This window comes from Poromitra crassiceps (genome assembly GCF_964638095.1).
Source record: "Poromitra crassiceps genome assembly, chromosome: 2".
NCBI lineage: Eukaryota > Metazoa > Chordata > Actinopteri > Beryciformes > Melamphaidae > Poromitra > Poromitra crassiceps.
In genome coordinates, this window is record NC_139624.1 from 63677155 (window position 1) to 63693446 (window position 16292).

General features: G+C 47.3%; 1 protein-coding gene across 1 annotated transcript in view; it reads right to left on the reverse strand.

Moving 5' to 3' along the window:
- The window catches only part of sspo (SCO-spondin), a gene marked incomplete at both ends in the record, with an annotated part of 269200 nt that overhangs the window by 12650 nt on the left and 240258 nt on the right, over positions 1-16292 (reverse strand). The window lies entirely within an intron of this gene.

Sequence of the window (16292 nt, forward strand, 5' to 3'; positions counted from 1 at the left end):
ACATTTTCATAAAAAATAAACGTCTATTTTGTTATTCTATATCACGGCTTCATATAACACAATACTGATTCAACTGGTAAATATTGGACTTTTGGATCCAAGCTACAATCTCTTGGCTTAGAACACATTATGGTGTTTGGGGTCATTGTATAGTCATTGTTTGCCCATTTTGGAACTCTACAGGAACAGTCTCCATTCACTCCAGTTGTTTTCGAGAAGGCTGCTACAGAGTCAGCCCTAGCTAATTAGCTGTATGCTACAGTATTGACATACCAACTTCACCACACAGACAAAAGCATTTAACAATGAATGGGATGGGTGAAGAGTGGAGGGCGAGGTAAGGAGAGGAGATGAGCGACATGAATGAGATAAAGGACAGAGAGGAGAGGAGAATGAAGCATTACAGACTACAGTATTTGGGAACACTTTCCAATAAGGGTACACTAATTAAGGGTCAGTTAATGCAATAAGCATTAACTGACCCTTAATTAACAGCCTTGACCATAAGCTTGTTTAGTTGTTAATTAAGGGTTAGAACCCTCAACGAATGTACTCTTAAATTGTAAAGTGTTATCCAGTATTTTAAACGAAAGGGGGGATGATGTGTACAGATGGTGAAGGGACAAGGGAAAAGGAAGAGAGAGAGAGAAGACAGGCAGTCAGAGAGCGAGACAGAGAGACAGCAGCAAAATAGCACCACAAGGAGGAGCAGTGAGAGAGAAAAAAAGAGGCCAAGAGTAAGACAGACATGAAGACCAAAAATAGAGAGAAAACAGAAAGGACAGGGCACATTGAGACAGAGAGGTAAGGACACAGAGGGACAGAGAGGGAAGGACACATAGAGACAGAGAGGTAAGGACACATAGAGACAGAGAGGTAAGGACACAGAGGTACAGAGAGACAGAGGTAAGGACACAGAGGGACAGAGAGACAGAGTGGTAAGGACACAGAGAGACAGAGACATACGGACACAGAGAGACAGAGAGGTAAGGACACAGAGAGACAGAGAGGTAAGGACAGATAGAGACAGAGAGGTACGAACACAGAGAGAAAGAGAGGTAAGGACACAGAGGGACAGAGAGGTAAGGACACAGAGAGACAGAGAGGTAAGGACACAGAGAGACAGAGAGACTGAGAGATAAGGACACAGAGCGACAGAGAGGTAAGGACACAGAGAGACAGAGAGACTGAGAGATAAGGACACAGAGAGACAGAGAGGTAAGGACACAGAGAGACAGAGAGGTAAGGACACAGAGAGACAGAGAGACTGAGAGATAAGGACACAGAGCGACAGAGAGGTAAGGACACAGAGAGACAGAGAGACTGAGAGATAAGGACACAGAGAGACAGAGAGGTAAGGACACAGTGTGACAGAGAGGTAAGGACACAGAGAGACAGAGAGGTAAGGACACAGAGAGGTAAGGACACAGAGAGACAAGGACACAGAGAGACAGAGAGGTAAGGACACAGAGAGACAGAGAGACAGAGAGGTAAGAACACAGAGAGACAGAGAGGTAAGGACACAGAGAGACAGAGAGGTAAGGACACAGAGAGACAGAGAGGTAAGAACACAGAGATACAGAGAGGTAAGGACACAGAGAGACAGAGAGGTAAGGACACAGAGGGACAGAGAGGTAAGAACACAGAGAGACAGAGAGGTAAGGACACAGTGTGACAGAGAGGTAAGGACACAGAGAGACAGAGAGGTAAGGACACAGAGAGACAGAGAGGTAAGGACACAGAGAGACAGAGAGGTAAGGACACAGAGAGACAGAGAGGTAAGGACACAGAGAGACAGAGAGTTAAGGACACAGAGAGGTAAGGACACAGAGAGACAGAGAGGTAAGGACACAGAGAGACAGAGAGGTAAGGACACAGAGGGACAGAGAGGTAAGAACACAGAGAGACAGAGAGGTAAGGACACAGCGTGACAGAGAGACAGAGAGGTAAGAATACAGAGATACAGAGAGGTAAGGACACAGAGAGACAGAGAGGTAAGGACACAGCGTGACAGAGAGACAGAGAGGCAAGGACACAGAGGGACAGAGCGGCAAGGACACAGAGGGACAGAGAGGTAATGACACAGAGAGACAGATAGGTAAGGAGGACACCGAGGGAAAGAGAGACAGAGAGGTAAGGACACAGAGATACAGAGAGGTAAGGACACAGAGATACAGAGAGGTAAGGACACAGCGTGACAGAGAGACAGAGAGGTAAGGACACAGAGGGACAGAGAGGTAAGGACACGGAGGGAAAGAAAGAGATCCAGAGCAGGCCAGTGAGTGGCAGGCTGTCCCTCCATGGTGTGAGAATCTCTGAGAATATACCGAGTCAGTCACACTGTCCGAGCAAAGACACACATGGACTCTCTGGAAGTCTGCAGAAAGTCTGCTTGAGGCTCCTTGTGGCCTGGATAGATTGTGGATTTGGAGCCCTCAGCACTCGCAGACTTTCTGTGAATACGCCCGCAAGTCTGCAAGTGCTGGGACGTCCGGATTGGGATTGGGCCGCACACTCATAAACACACACACACACACACACACACACACACACACGCATGCACGCACGCATGTACACACACACACACGCACACACACGCACGCATGCACACACACACACACACACACACACACACACACACACACACACACAGGTTAACTGCTCTGCCCGAGGACTTAACCTCCCACTCTGAACTTCCCCCTGCGTTCCCTCAAGGATGGAGGGAGCCCACTCACGTAAGGGGGAAGGTCACATAGACGGGAGGTCAAGGGGGGATTTAAAGTGAGTGTGTGTGTGTGTGTGTGTGTGTGTGTTTTAATGTAAGGGGTGTGAAAAGGGCTTGATAAAAGGGCCGTGTAAAACACTTGGTTATTTAAAGGTAGGTGACTTGACATTTAAAGGGTAATGACACTTGTGTCGTTTACAGACTCTGCGAGACGAGAAGGAAATCAGCACTCGATGAATGAGAAGGGAATCAGCACTCGATGAACGCGTCTCTGGTAGAAACGAAATAGGATGTTTGTGAGGAATACAGCTCGATACCTTTTCTCAACACGTTAGATTAGATTCTATTTACAGAACTTGTAGCAGCAGCTCTCGCTTGCTAACAGATTTCAATACAAAAATGCTAGTCATAAATAAGATTAGAGCCGACAGTAACCAATTCTCAGCCTGTCAGCAGAGGGAACTCTGTGTTAAATGACCTTCTCATATTGGCGAGGAGAAAGCAGGAGCAGCACTCTCACCAAGGCATAAGTTAAGTTAGAGCAGCTCGGTGAGTCCAGGGATTTTGAAATACAAGACAAAAGTTACAAAAGTTACAACCCCTCCAAAAACGTGTGTGCACCAGCATAAGACCTGATCTACTGCAGCCTAAAGCCCAGTGGACTGTCTACTTTGTACAGCGAACTGTGCAATGAACCTCACCTTCAACTGTATATTATCGGCGGAATTTATTTTGACCTCGGCATTATTGTTTCAGCACTATAATGCAGCTTAGTGAGTCAGGGGCGAGACACACTCTATACTTGTGTGCTATCAACCTTCATCATGGTGTACAGGAAATCAATTTCTACTAAATTTGATGTGTTTTAGGGCAGTATCATACACATAAATGAGCAAACCTACGTATGTCTGTGTGTGTGTATGTATGTATGTATGTATGTATGTATGTATGTATGCATGTACAGTATGTAAGCATGTCTGTATGTCTGTCTGTCTCTGTTTCATTTTCCTCTGAGACCGTCAGCCCGACAGCATTCATATTTGGCATGGGTACCGACAGGGGTCCCAAGTAGACGGTGACAAGGCCGGATTTTTAAATTAGGTAATTAGGGCCAACTAAATTGGCAAAAAATGGCTAATTAGTGGCCAAAATTAATGAACACCGCTTCAGCACCATGGAGAGATCCATTCCTTAGCTACCGATGGAGCACATGCCTGAGTGGAGTTGGAATTAGCCAGGGACTATGAAAACCCTATGGGGAGAGAGAGGAGAGGCTGCATGCCAACTCTGTGAGCGAGGCCTGACTAAATGGCCAGTTATTATGTGCTCCAACGGGTACCAGAAATAGTCTGATGATTAATAAAAGGAAGTAAAATTTGGAACGTGAACATTTTACATTGTAATCCAAACCTTCAGGCATTCGGTGGACATTTTCAAATTTCATCACCACCCACAATGCTCGGCATATTTGGAAATAACTATTATTATGTAATCACCGCACAGAAAGTAGAGTGCAGTTCCAGCAAGGAGCCCCAGAGCTGTTTGAGACAAGTACTGTAAGGGACCGTTCGTTATTTAGAAGGGGGGGTCACTGGAGGGATTTGGTGTGCTCTGAAATAAAAAGCTGTGCCCCTTCCCTGATCAAAATATATTTTTCCTTGACCCTCCCCAAGTGATTTGAAAAATATGATTGACCCTCCCCAAACAATATTGTGGCGAGCTTGCGTGGAATGCGGACTGACACAGATATCTTACTTTTAACCAAACATTTGCAGAAACTCCGGCCAGAGGTGATCGAACACACTAACAGTCTCAGTCATGGTGGCTACATTGATAGTAAAACTAAACATTATCCTGGCCACACAAACATTGCCATTACCACATAATGCAATGAAAACATGAGCACAACATCACTAAACCACGTTTTTAACTGTACAGTAACAAGCTTCCCACAAGAACATGAACTCCCATAATCCTTTGCGCTTCTTACAGCAGAACTGTCACCAATCAGAGCGACTGCCTCCTCCGGTCGCTACATTCTGCTATTTTCGCTTGTGAAACCATCTTCAGTCTGTGTATATCAACATTTGTGTTTAACTCATTGAGTGCCAAGGACGAGTATGTTCGTCAATTCAGATACTAACGTAGAGTGCCAAGGACGAGTATGTTCGTCAATTGCGTTTTTTGATGGTGGGACGTGGATCAAAGCCTCAGGCATCTCCTGTACAAATATTGTAGCTATTGAAGGTGTATAACCTATTTTACGGACTCATTAGGTGGCGACAGTGCTCTCCAGATTAGAGAAAGGTCCGGAAAACAGCAGGAAAAAGCCCCGTGATCAAAGAGAAACCGCTCATGCTGCAGCCAGAGCCATATAGATGGCTCTGTCTGGAGCTGACGTTGGCTGCGAACAGCAGTCAATCCGCGCCCACAACTGAGCCCCTCTGCCTCTGTCTGTCTGTCTGCATAGTTTCTCCACACGATTAGCCGCCAGAAAAGCAGCACCCGACGCCGAAGGGCCAAACCATTCTCAGCAGTCCGGTTTGGCTTTTCCTTGTCGCGCTGTGAGCCGGCGCACAAAAACGGAGCACTCCAAAAATAGACTGGGTGCGTGTTAGGCTGTGTGTTAGTGTGGGGAGGAGTTTGCAGCTGAGGGGGGGAGAGGGGGGTGGGGCACGCAGGGCACCACACAACTACACCACGTCACTACATCAGAAAATATTATCTTCAGAGTCAGTGAATGTGCTTGAAATGCTTCATTTCACAAAAGGCGGAATAACTCAGCTTCTAATTTGAAACGCCTGTATTTGCTCAAAACAACCTATCTTCTCCGGCTCATAACTAAAGAACGGAAAATGGTATCAATAAACTTTTTTTTGCTGATGATACAATAGAGTCAGCTCGTTCTTTGTGCGTGTTCGGTGTTTACATAGTAATGTCACACAATATTCTGTGGGCCTCGAGAAATCACTGAAAACGCTCTGAAACTCTGGCACTGGGAGCGTCCGTTCTCCAAAAGTGGCTGGCACTCAATGAGTTAAATAGCAGTCAATGACTGATGGAAAAAAGTTAGCCGGTTCTATTATTGTGGCGGACTCTCCACTCTCTGTCCCCCCTCTCTCTCTCTCACTCCCTCAGCAGACAGGCACAAAGCCACACATGTCAAATCTCCCAGCATGCATTGAGCTACATTTCGATAACAAATAGCATCCAAATTAGCCGAAATAGATAGAAAGGTAGATAGAAATAATGTTAACACAACATGCAATTGTAGAACATTTCAATATTGGACAAAATAAAATCTCGAAATCAAAACCCAACCCTATGTGAAACATATATGTCATCCTGGTGGTATAAATATCCCTTGTAGACTTAACGTAACTTATCGCGCAACGATAGAGCCCATATATATTTTGTGATTTCGTGCTGGAAATGTACTTCCATATTGTGGCACCTAGAGACCACAGCCACAGGCTCCAACGCCGTTAAGGCACACACACCAAGAAGCAGCTTAATATTAAAATAGGAATCTTTATTATCGACAAAAATATATAGGCTATATATGTTTTAATTAAAACAGCTCATAGCATCACAGCACAGGTTGGTTGACACTTGTTACATATCACCACATCATGTTACGTGGGGCTCCCGCAGGATGGTGGTCTTACAGTAAGTTATACAATCAAATCAAACTAACGTATCACAATGACGAAATAAACCATAACCAGCCAAGGCAGTGGCTCAAGAAGCCCCTTGCACGGGTGGTCCGCGAGCATATCACACACGTTTGTGGTCGGCCACTCATTACGAAAGACACCTCTGGGGCTCGCGCTCCTGAAAGAAAGCAGCAACAGCACACCAGCCTGTCGCAGCCTCGCTGGTATGAACGTATAGGTTACCCCAGCGGTGCGTACAAGACCCCAGCCCTCCGTCGAGGCAAACAGAGCCCAGCAGCCGTGGAATCACCAGAAAAGCGCCACTGATTCGCCAGATACTGTACACGCCTACTGTCTGGATAGGCCAAGCACAAAGATCCACAGATAAGACCGCCAAAGAGAAACAATGCACCGGGACATACCAAACAGTTTGGACAGGAGGGGTGTAAAACAAGATTACCCTCCCCTATTTTCCTCCAGTGGCCCCTTCCCTAAATAACGAACGGTCCCTAAGCACTTCTTTTTCAAAAGCAGCAACAAAAGAAGACAAATATGTCATATTTCCTGTTAAAAAAAGACCGAAAGAAAGAAAGACAGAAAGAAAGAAACAAACAAACAAACAAAGAAAGAAAGACAGAAAGAAACAAAGAAACAAAGAAAGAATGAAACAAAGAAACAAAGAAACAAAGAAACAAAGAAACAAAGAAACAAAGACAGAAAGAAAGAAAGAAAGAAAGAAAGAAAGACAGAAAGAAACAAAGAAAGAAACAAAGAAACAAAGAAACAAAGAAACAAAGAAAGACAGAAAGAAAGAAACAAAGAAAGAAAGAAACAAAGAAAGAATGAAAGAAACAAAGAAAGAAACAAAGAAAGAAAGAAAGAAAGAAAGAATGAAAGAAACAAACAAAGAAACAAAGAAACAAAGAATGAAAGAATGAAAGAAACAAAGAAAGAAACAAAGAAATAAACAAAGAAAGACAGAAAGAAACAAAGAAAGAATTAAAGAAACAAAGAAAGAAACAAAGAAACAAAGAATGAAAGAAAGGAAGAAAGAAACAAAGAAATAAAGAAAGAAACAAAGAAAGAAACAAAGAAACAAAGAAAGAAAAAGAAAGAAAGACAGAAAGACAGAAACAAAGAAAGGAAGAAAGAAACAAAGAAACAAAGAAACAAAGAAACAAAGAATGAAAGAAACAAAGAAAGAAACAAAGAAAGAAACAAAGAAAGAAACAAAGAAAGAAAGAAACAAAGAAATAAAAAGAAAGAAAGACAGAAAGACAGAAACAAAGAAAGGAAGAAAGAAACAAAGAAACAAAGAAACAAAGAAACAAAGACAGAAAGAAAGAAAGAAAGAAAGAAACAAAGAACGAATGAAAGAAAGAACGAAAGAAAGAAAGAAAGAAAGAAAGAAAGAAAGAAAGAAAGAAAGAAAGAAAGAAGCTTCATTAGGTAGAGACAGAAAATGTATATTTGTAACTTCTTGGACAAACTGGACAAAATATGTACCAGGAGTTTCACCTGGCTCAAGGACTAGAAAAATCAATTGATATTTTATGTACAGTTTTTCCTTTCTACATCTGACTCTAGTTGTACGCATGTGTAGCGAAACTTGTGTGCTTGCTGGGGGCGAGGCCTTTGGGCTTGCCTCGTGAAGTGTGCTGGATCTTAGATGAGGGCTCACGAGCTGTGATCGGTCAGAATCACAGGGATGGAGATAGGGACCGAGATGTCGGTCCTCGGACGTGGTTGAATTACCACTGGTGACCTGTCTGGGTGTAAGGCAGTCGGTCACCAGGGCCTGGCTGGTTGTAAGATAGCCAGGCTTCAGCTCGAGTCTGGAATTGGTTGTGCTAATGGTTGACATTATTAGGGAGTAAGAATACCTGAAGAAGTATGGAAGTCGAAGGAATCTCGAAGGAATCAAACATAGCGTCACAGAACACCTTGTTTATATGGTCGCGTTTTGGTGTATGACATCACGTCATTGGTGATGTCACAACGTTCGAGGGAGCTATGACATCATCGGTGTTATGTCTGACATCGCCGATGACCTCACAGGTGAACTCTATGCTATGACATCATTGTCATCGTTGATGATGTCATCATCATTACGTCGTTGGCGCGCCGGCTGGTGGGCATCGACTGCCCCAAGAACAGGCCTGACGGTGGGCCATTATGGGCCCTTTTCTACAGCCGCTCCCAGATTCCTGTGGGGAATATGTATTCTTCCAGAAATGGCCGGAATGGCCCTCTAGTCCCACCTGGTATAGGCAGGGCTTGGTTGATTATTCTGGGAGTGAGGGGGGCTGTGGTCCGCCTGGCCACCGGCCGGGTGTAGGCACGGGTCCGCGCGCCGTTGTCCAGTCCCGTACATCACAAGAGCCAAGATTTGGTGACTGTCCTCGTTGGCCAGGATGTGTGTGGGAGCTGGGGTCTACCCAGCAACTGCTGTAGTGAGCTGCAGTGGCCTCTGGGGGCTTGAGTTTCCAGTTGAGGAAACTCAGCGGCGTGAGGTCAGCGCGGGAGCCGCTCAGGAGCCGGGGGTCTACCCAGCTACTGCGGTAGTGAGGAGCCTCTGGTTCTGGTGGCTTGAGTTTCCAGTTGAGGAACCTCAGCGGCGTAGGGTTGGTGCGGAAGCAGCTCAGGAGCCGGGGGTCTATCCAGCTACTGCGGTAGTGAGGAGCCTCTGGTTCTGGTGGCTTGAGTTTCCAGTTGAGGAACTTCAGCGGCATAAGGTCGGTGAGGAAGCCGTTTGTCTGCCCTCGTTGGAGGGAGGCCTCTGCCCCTAGTGCCTCGTTGGCCGCCCCGTGGAGCGCCGGTGTGGCATCCTCACTGAGGGCACCGAAGGTCGTACACTCCTCCGGCATGGGGGGAGCCGACCTGAGGCCACCGTAACTTGGCTTCAACTCCTCGCTCTTATCCGCGGTCGTGTGGAGTCGGGGTGTCTTTGGCCAGCGATCTGGGCTGAGAAGAGGGAAGGGGGATCCGCAACTGCGACTGCTGGTGGTGAGTGCGGGAAGGGGCCTTCCCCGCGCAATGTCGACCACAACAGCTACCTGTGATTGCGGTGGGTCGTCCTCCCACTCTTCCCAGGCCTGCAGCAGTGTCTCAGGTAGGACTGGATCATCCCAGCCTGGTTCCCATTTCCATAGGTGCTGTATGAGCAGGACAAGATGGATCCTCCCGAACTGATGGAGGGGCAAATTCCTCGGGCGGGATTCCTGCTGCAGGGCGGTGATGGGGTAAGGTTGCTCGCCTAGACCAAGGTTCGGTTCCGTAAAGGCTCTCTTGGTGCAATAGGTCTGCTCTGGGCAAATTGCCGGCGAGACGATGAGGGAGACGGCCACCCCGTGAAGCATCTGGGGCTCCTGCCTCGCCGTCCGCAAAGGCATGTCCACTTGCTCCACTTGCTCGGACTTCTTGGCCTCCCTGGAGGCCTTGGCTGGAGTTGTCTCCATGAGCCCGGGCAGGGCCAGGAGGTGAATTCTGGGAATAGGTAGTTGAGATGGCTGGTCCCGCCCTCTGGGGGGGTCCCAGCTCTCGACCTCGGCTATCCTGGGGTGGTTGATGCCGTCCGGCTGACTGTGCCCCGTGCTGTTGGTCCCAACGTTCGCCGTGCCTCCCTGAGTCTGGTGTATCCCGGTGGCAGGCTTGGCCGCCCCGTTGCACTCTATTGCATGCTCAGGGTCGGCGATCTCTGTCCTAGGTGGGAGTGTTGGTGTTGGTGGCATTGGCACTGGAACAGTGGGTTCCGTAGTTTGGGTCGTTGGCTCTGGAGCCGCCCTGCTGACCTGACCCTGGGGTGAGGTGAGAGGCACAGGTGAAATGTTGAGCCGGGGTGCGGGCACCGGTGAAGTGGGTGGCGCCCTCCGGGTTGCTAACCCTGAGGCCGGTACGCACGCCTGTCTCTGGTCTTGGGGGGCGAGAGGCACAGGTGGAACTGCCGGGTCCCCGGTAAGTGGACGGGCGCGAGGCCGGGCCGCTACGTGCTTCTGCTCGACTTGCAGCCGGGCACGAACCCGGGCCTCGTCCAGCGCCAGCTCAGCTTGCCGCAGGCGTCGGCTTCTCTCCAGGCGGCGGGTGATCCGCTCTCTAGCTTGTTGGGCCTCCTCTTGGGCCTGTTGGGCCTCTTCTTGGACCCGTTCTTGGGCCCGCTGAGCCTCTGCTTGGACCCGTTGAGCCTCTGCTTGGGCCCGTTGAGCCTCTGCTTGGGCCCGTTGCGCCTCAGCGTGGGCCTGTTCTTGCGCCGCTCTGGTTTGCTCATTCAGCCGGTGGTACTCCTCATCAGCTTCCTCCTCCTCCGCGTGTTGGCGGCGGAGGCTCTCGGTCACCAATAGTGCCTTGTATTCCTCGTAAGCTGCCGCTTGGGCTGGGGAATACGCGTGGGCGCGTACGGTTGACCGTGAGCTGGCGCTAGAGTGTCGCGATGCGCTATGGTGGGAGCGGTGACTGCTAGCGCTGCAGGATACATAGGCGTCTCTGTCGTCATAGGTCAAACCTCCATGACCTGACCTGTCCCGACTTGACTGGTGGCCAGCTTGATGGCACCTGCCAGTGCGTTGGGATTCCTTGAAGTATTCAGTGATGTCCCGGTTGGTCTCCCTTTGGCGCGTGATCGTAGCGTCGAACTTAGCCTTTTCTCGAGCTAGATCGGCCCTTGCCTGGACTGCCTGAGCAGGGAGTCGGTGGTGGCTGCGGATGAGTTCCTGCCCCGGTTGGATCGTCTGGTGGGAGTGTAGGGGGGACCCCTGAGTACTACTCCCGCTGGATACTCTGCTGTATCCAGATTCGAGCTGGTGGGGAAGGGATTGCTCCTCTGGTCGGTGAGGTGCCGTGACCAGAGCGAGCTCACCTGACTCCTGCTCCATCTCTGAGCATCGCAAGTCCTCTGATCCGCTCGAAGGACCAAATTGTAGCGAAGCTTGTGTGCTTGCTGGGGGCGAGGCCTTTGGGCTTGCCTCGTGAAGTGTGCTGCATCTTAGATGAGGGCTCACGAGCTGTGATCGGTCAGAATCACAGGGATGGAGATAGGGACCGAGATGTCGGTCCTCGGACGCGGTTGAATTACCACTGGTGACCTGTCTGGGTGTAAGGCAGTCGGTCACCAGGGCCTGGCTGGTTGTAAGATAGCCAGGCTTCAGCTCGAGTCCGGAATTGGTTGTGCTAATGGTTGACATTATTAGGGAGTAAGAATACCTGAAGAAGTATGGAAGTCGAAGGAATCTCGAAGGAATCAAACATAGCGTCACAGAACACCTTGTTTGGTCGCGTTTTGGTGTATGACATCACGTCATTGGTGATGTCACAACGTTCGAGGGAGCTATGACATCATCGGTGTTATGTCTGACATCGCCGATGATCTCACAGGTGAACTCTATGCTATGACATCATTGTCATCGTTGATGATGTCATCATCATTACGTCGTTGGCGCGCCGGCTGGTGGGCATCGACTGCCCCAAGAACAGGCCTGACGGTGGGCCATTATGGGCCCTTTTCTACAGCATGCATAATTGATCAATCGGCTTGGCGTCTTCTGCTAGATGACGGTCCAGTAACCACTCATGTGTGTATGCTATCTGAGCACTGTCTGCCAGATGGAGCCAAAGTCATTTTTTCCACAAAATGAATACCCACGATAATAAGGACGTACCAGTGTCCATAATCCCCAATGCATGACAATACAATTACACAAACAATACTTTTGCTACTTGAAATGTCACTGCTCAATATTTAAAAATGTCATGATTAGATTAGAAACAAAGTTATTAATATTATTCACAATTTAAATTTTAAGAAACTAGTGCAGTGCCCGTTCCCCCATGCACCACACCGTGGGCGCTTTCCCCCGGCACACACACTGCACTCTGTCAGGTCCCCCTAAGCGCAAGTTTGAAGTCGATCCGACAAACGGTTCTCAAGATACGCGAAGGACAGACATACAGACAGTCCTGGAATAAGTCCAAATTGCATGAAATGCGGCACCGCACTCCAGCGGGGTCCGAGCAGCACACTCCCCAAGTTTGAAGTCAATCGGATGAACGATTCTCAAGATAAACCACTTTTTGTGGTGCGAGTAGGTGGCACTGTGCCAAATTGCATAAAATTCGGCACTGCTCTATGTCAGGTTGCCAGCAGCACACTCCCCAAGTTTGTAGTCGATCAGATGAATGGCTATCGAGATAAACCGCTTTTTGTGTTGCCAGTAGGTGACGCTATGCCAAATTGCACGGAATTCAGCTCCGTGCACTCTGTTGAGTCCCCCTAAGCGCACTCCCCGAGTTTGAAGTTTGAAGTCGATCAGATGAATGGCTATGGAGATAAACCGCTTTTTGTGTTGCCAGTAGGTGGCGCTATGCCAACTTACACAGAATTCAGCTCCCTGCACTTCCTTGAGTCCCCCTAAGCGCACTCCTCGAGTTTGAAGTTGATCGGACGAACAGTTCTCAAGAGAAACCAGCTTTTGTGTGGCCAATAGGTGGCGCTGTGCCGAATTGCACGAAATTCGGCACTGCACTGTGTCGAGTTCCCATCAGCGCCCCAAAGTTGAAGTCGATGGGACGAACAGATCTTGAGATAAACCAAATTTTTTATGTTGCCAGTAGGTGGCGCTATGCCGAATTACACAAAAACAGGGCACCGCACTGCACAATAGGGCACACGATCAACACAAGTTCATCCGACCAACGGTTCTCGATGGCATGCAGCAGATGATGCTCATCCATAAGCAGTGGTGGAAATGGCCAGGTTTTACTCTGGGAACCCTACTTACACAGGATGGGGGTTCCTGGAAGTGGTGTTGCCCTAGAGCAGAGGTTCTCAAATGTTTTTCAGCGAAGGACCCCTTATAAGATAGAAAATATACCACCGGGGACCCCCTCATTCTGATTTGTGATTTTGGGCTCAGCTTGTTGTTAACTTGTTAACTTCTCACCATATACTTCTCACCTTGTATCTATCCTTTACACAACACTATTTGATGACAGGGCGGACACTTCTCGGATTAAGGAGAATTGGGAAAGAGATCTGAATATCCAGATTACAGAGGACAGAGGAACAATGGAGTGATAGCCTAAGCCAAATTCATGGATGCTCCATAAATTCTAGACATTGCCTTATGCAATTCAAAATAGTACATAGATTGCATTTTTCCAAAGAAAAGCTCAATAAATGGTTCCCCTCAATTTCTCCTATATGCGATAAGTGTCAAGATGATAATGCCACTCTTGCACACAGCTGCATACAATGTCCTAAGATTAAAACATATTGGTGTAACGTTTTCAATATTATCTCTCAAGTTCTTGACTCAACAATTGAACCAGACTCTCAAACTATTATTTTTAATATTTCTGAGAACTTAAATAATCTTTCATTCACAGACGATTTGTTAACTATTGCCTCATGTCTGCAAAGAAATGTTTACTGATGTTATGGAAGGGTAAGGACAGTCCCAACGTGAAAATGTGGCTTGCTGATCTTGTCAGTACCCTTGAAGTGGAGAGGATTAAATATATCAGAAAGGATCAAGTAGATCTATTTGACTCCATCTGGCAACCTCTCATTCTGCACCTGGAAAAAAACACGAAATAATGTTGAACACTACTTTATTATTTTTTAAGTCTCTCTGTCATATTGTTGGATCCATGTTTTTTTGGGGTGGGTGGGGTGAGGGCTAGGGGCTTTATGTAACAATATTTTCTTTATTCTTATTTTCTCTGTTATTATTACTGTTATTACTAGTATTGTTGTATCGATCAATCCATATATCGTACACTTGACGTTTTTTGTGTGTTTTTCAGTTGTCGTTATTGCTGTTTTGTTTTTGTCCCCCTATCCATCACATGGTGTTGATGTTTGTCTTTTGTTCGTTATAGAAAAGAGATGGTGTCTGACATAATACTGTAACCGTATTTGTAATAGTACTGTAATGTACAGATATTCGCCATTCTCATTAAAAACAACTAAGATCACTGAGCTCTACTGATTATTTCCCCTTGATTTTATTCATGGCAGACTTCAATATTAATGTTGCTTATTCAGCTTACAAATACATGTCCTCCTACCATTCTCTGCCCTCTCTCTCATGTTTACTTAACCCCCCCCACCATTCACTCTCAAGAAGTCCATGTTGACTTACTTAACGACCCTGTGTTGACTGTTCTCACCTCCTCAACGACCCTACGGCCAGATCAGTTGGAGCTTGAAGGAGCGCAGAACTGAAGACAAATATTCAAATATCGAACGTGTTTCGCATCCAAATCGCACGGAAACAGGGCAGTGCACTCCATCAGGTCGCCATCAGCGCACCCCCCCCCCCGAGTTTCAAGTCGATCCGACCAATGGTTCTCGAGATACGCGAAGGACAGAGAGAGAGAGAGAGAGACAGAGAGACAGAAGCTGCTTTCACACCGGCCTTGAAAGCCGTAAAATGCACGGAAAATGATATCCGCGCCTCCGATGTGAAAGTTGTGAAAGCAGGTTGGTGGGTAATTGTTGTATGCCTTTCGTTCCCCCAGTGGACCTAGTCATAGCGCCAGGTTACCCTGCATCCCGCCTCCACCTGAAAGCGTAGGAGCGGCAAGCCGGAATGGTGCAAATGGTCAGCTCATTCATAAAAAAAAATACAGGGGACTCATGCAGCAAGAAAGGCATAAGTGAAAGTAAAAAAAGGCGGCCAGGAGGAATGCTGCCGTGCCTAGTAAGTAGGTTAGGCTTTATGCTCAAACGATGTTGACATTAGTAGGTAAAATTAACGGATATAATAATAAGCTTCAGAGGACTATAGCTGTCTGTGGCGAGTTGGTCTGAGGATATTCCCTCTAGAAACCAGCTCCAGAACGGCAATCTCTCTAGCTAGCCAGTTGTGCATTCCCTTACAAAAACTACTAACGTTATAGTAGTCATGTGCATTTATAGCCTATACTATTCCCGCGACGAACGTTATGCAGACTGCAGCTGTTTGATATGCAGGCGTCGTCTTTCAGAACGGACGCTAATTAGGCTACTTCATGGGAATAATTTGCTTTACAAAAAACTGGAACCAAAAGATAAGAATTAGCCTTGTACCTAATAGGCTACATGATGGTGCATCTGTGATCCATAAAGTCGATCAGATGAATATTGAAAGCCTTGTTACCATGCTGCATGTGGACAACACTTTCGTGTTTTATCAGTTTGATCCTTAACGACCGCAGCTGCACCTCATTGGCTGGCGTACATCGGCGATGTTTGGTTGTTGAATGAATTTGTTCTTCATACAGTAGCCTAGGCTACACTAACCTATGAAAATATTAATTTGGGCTAGGAGGAGCTGGGTGGAAATGCCTCCACTCGCCTTTCAATCCGGGAGCGATGGCTGTCACCTGAAAGCACACCCCAAGACGGGAATGTGGCGGTGCTGCTTGGCTGTGTGTGAAAGCAATTTCTGTGGCGAGGCTGCCGGCTTTGCGGGCCTTCTGAACTGCAATTTTGCGTGATCTGTGTGTGAAAGCGGCTAGAGAGACAGACAGACGCTATCGTCATTATAGTATAGATAGATAGATAGATAGATGGTATGCTTTTCACATGCCAGGAATGATTTTGCAAGAGCAAGTGTCAGATTTTCAAAAGGTGGATATCTTGTAAACTCTTCAATTATACTTAACGAGGAATCCAGGAAGCAGCAACTTTTCAGATGAGGCTAGGAGGCCGGGGGAAAGGGAAAAGTGCAGACCTGTGGGTGGATGGGCCTGTCAGGTATTGATTGTCCTTGGGCAGCAACTCACAGAGAACATCCCACATATTCTTGAGGGAGCCCAGCACTTTCTCCTTTGGTCACAATAATGGAGATGTTTGTGACCATTGGCAACAGTGGTGTAATGGACTGACGTTTTTGTCTGGGAAACTAACCAGACAGAGGCATGTGGCATCTTGT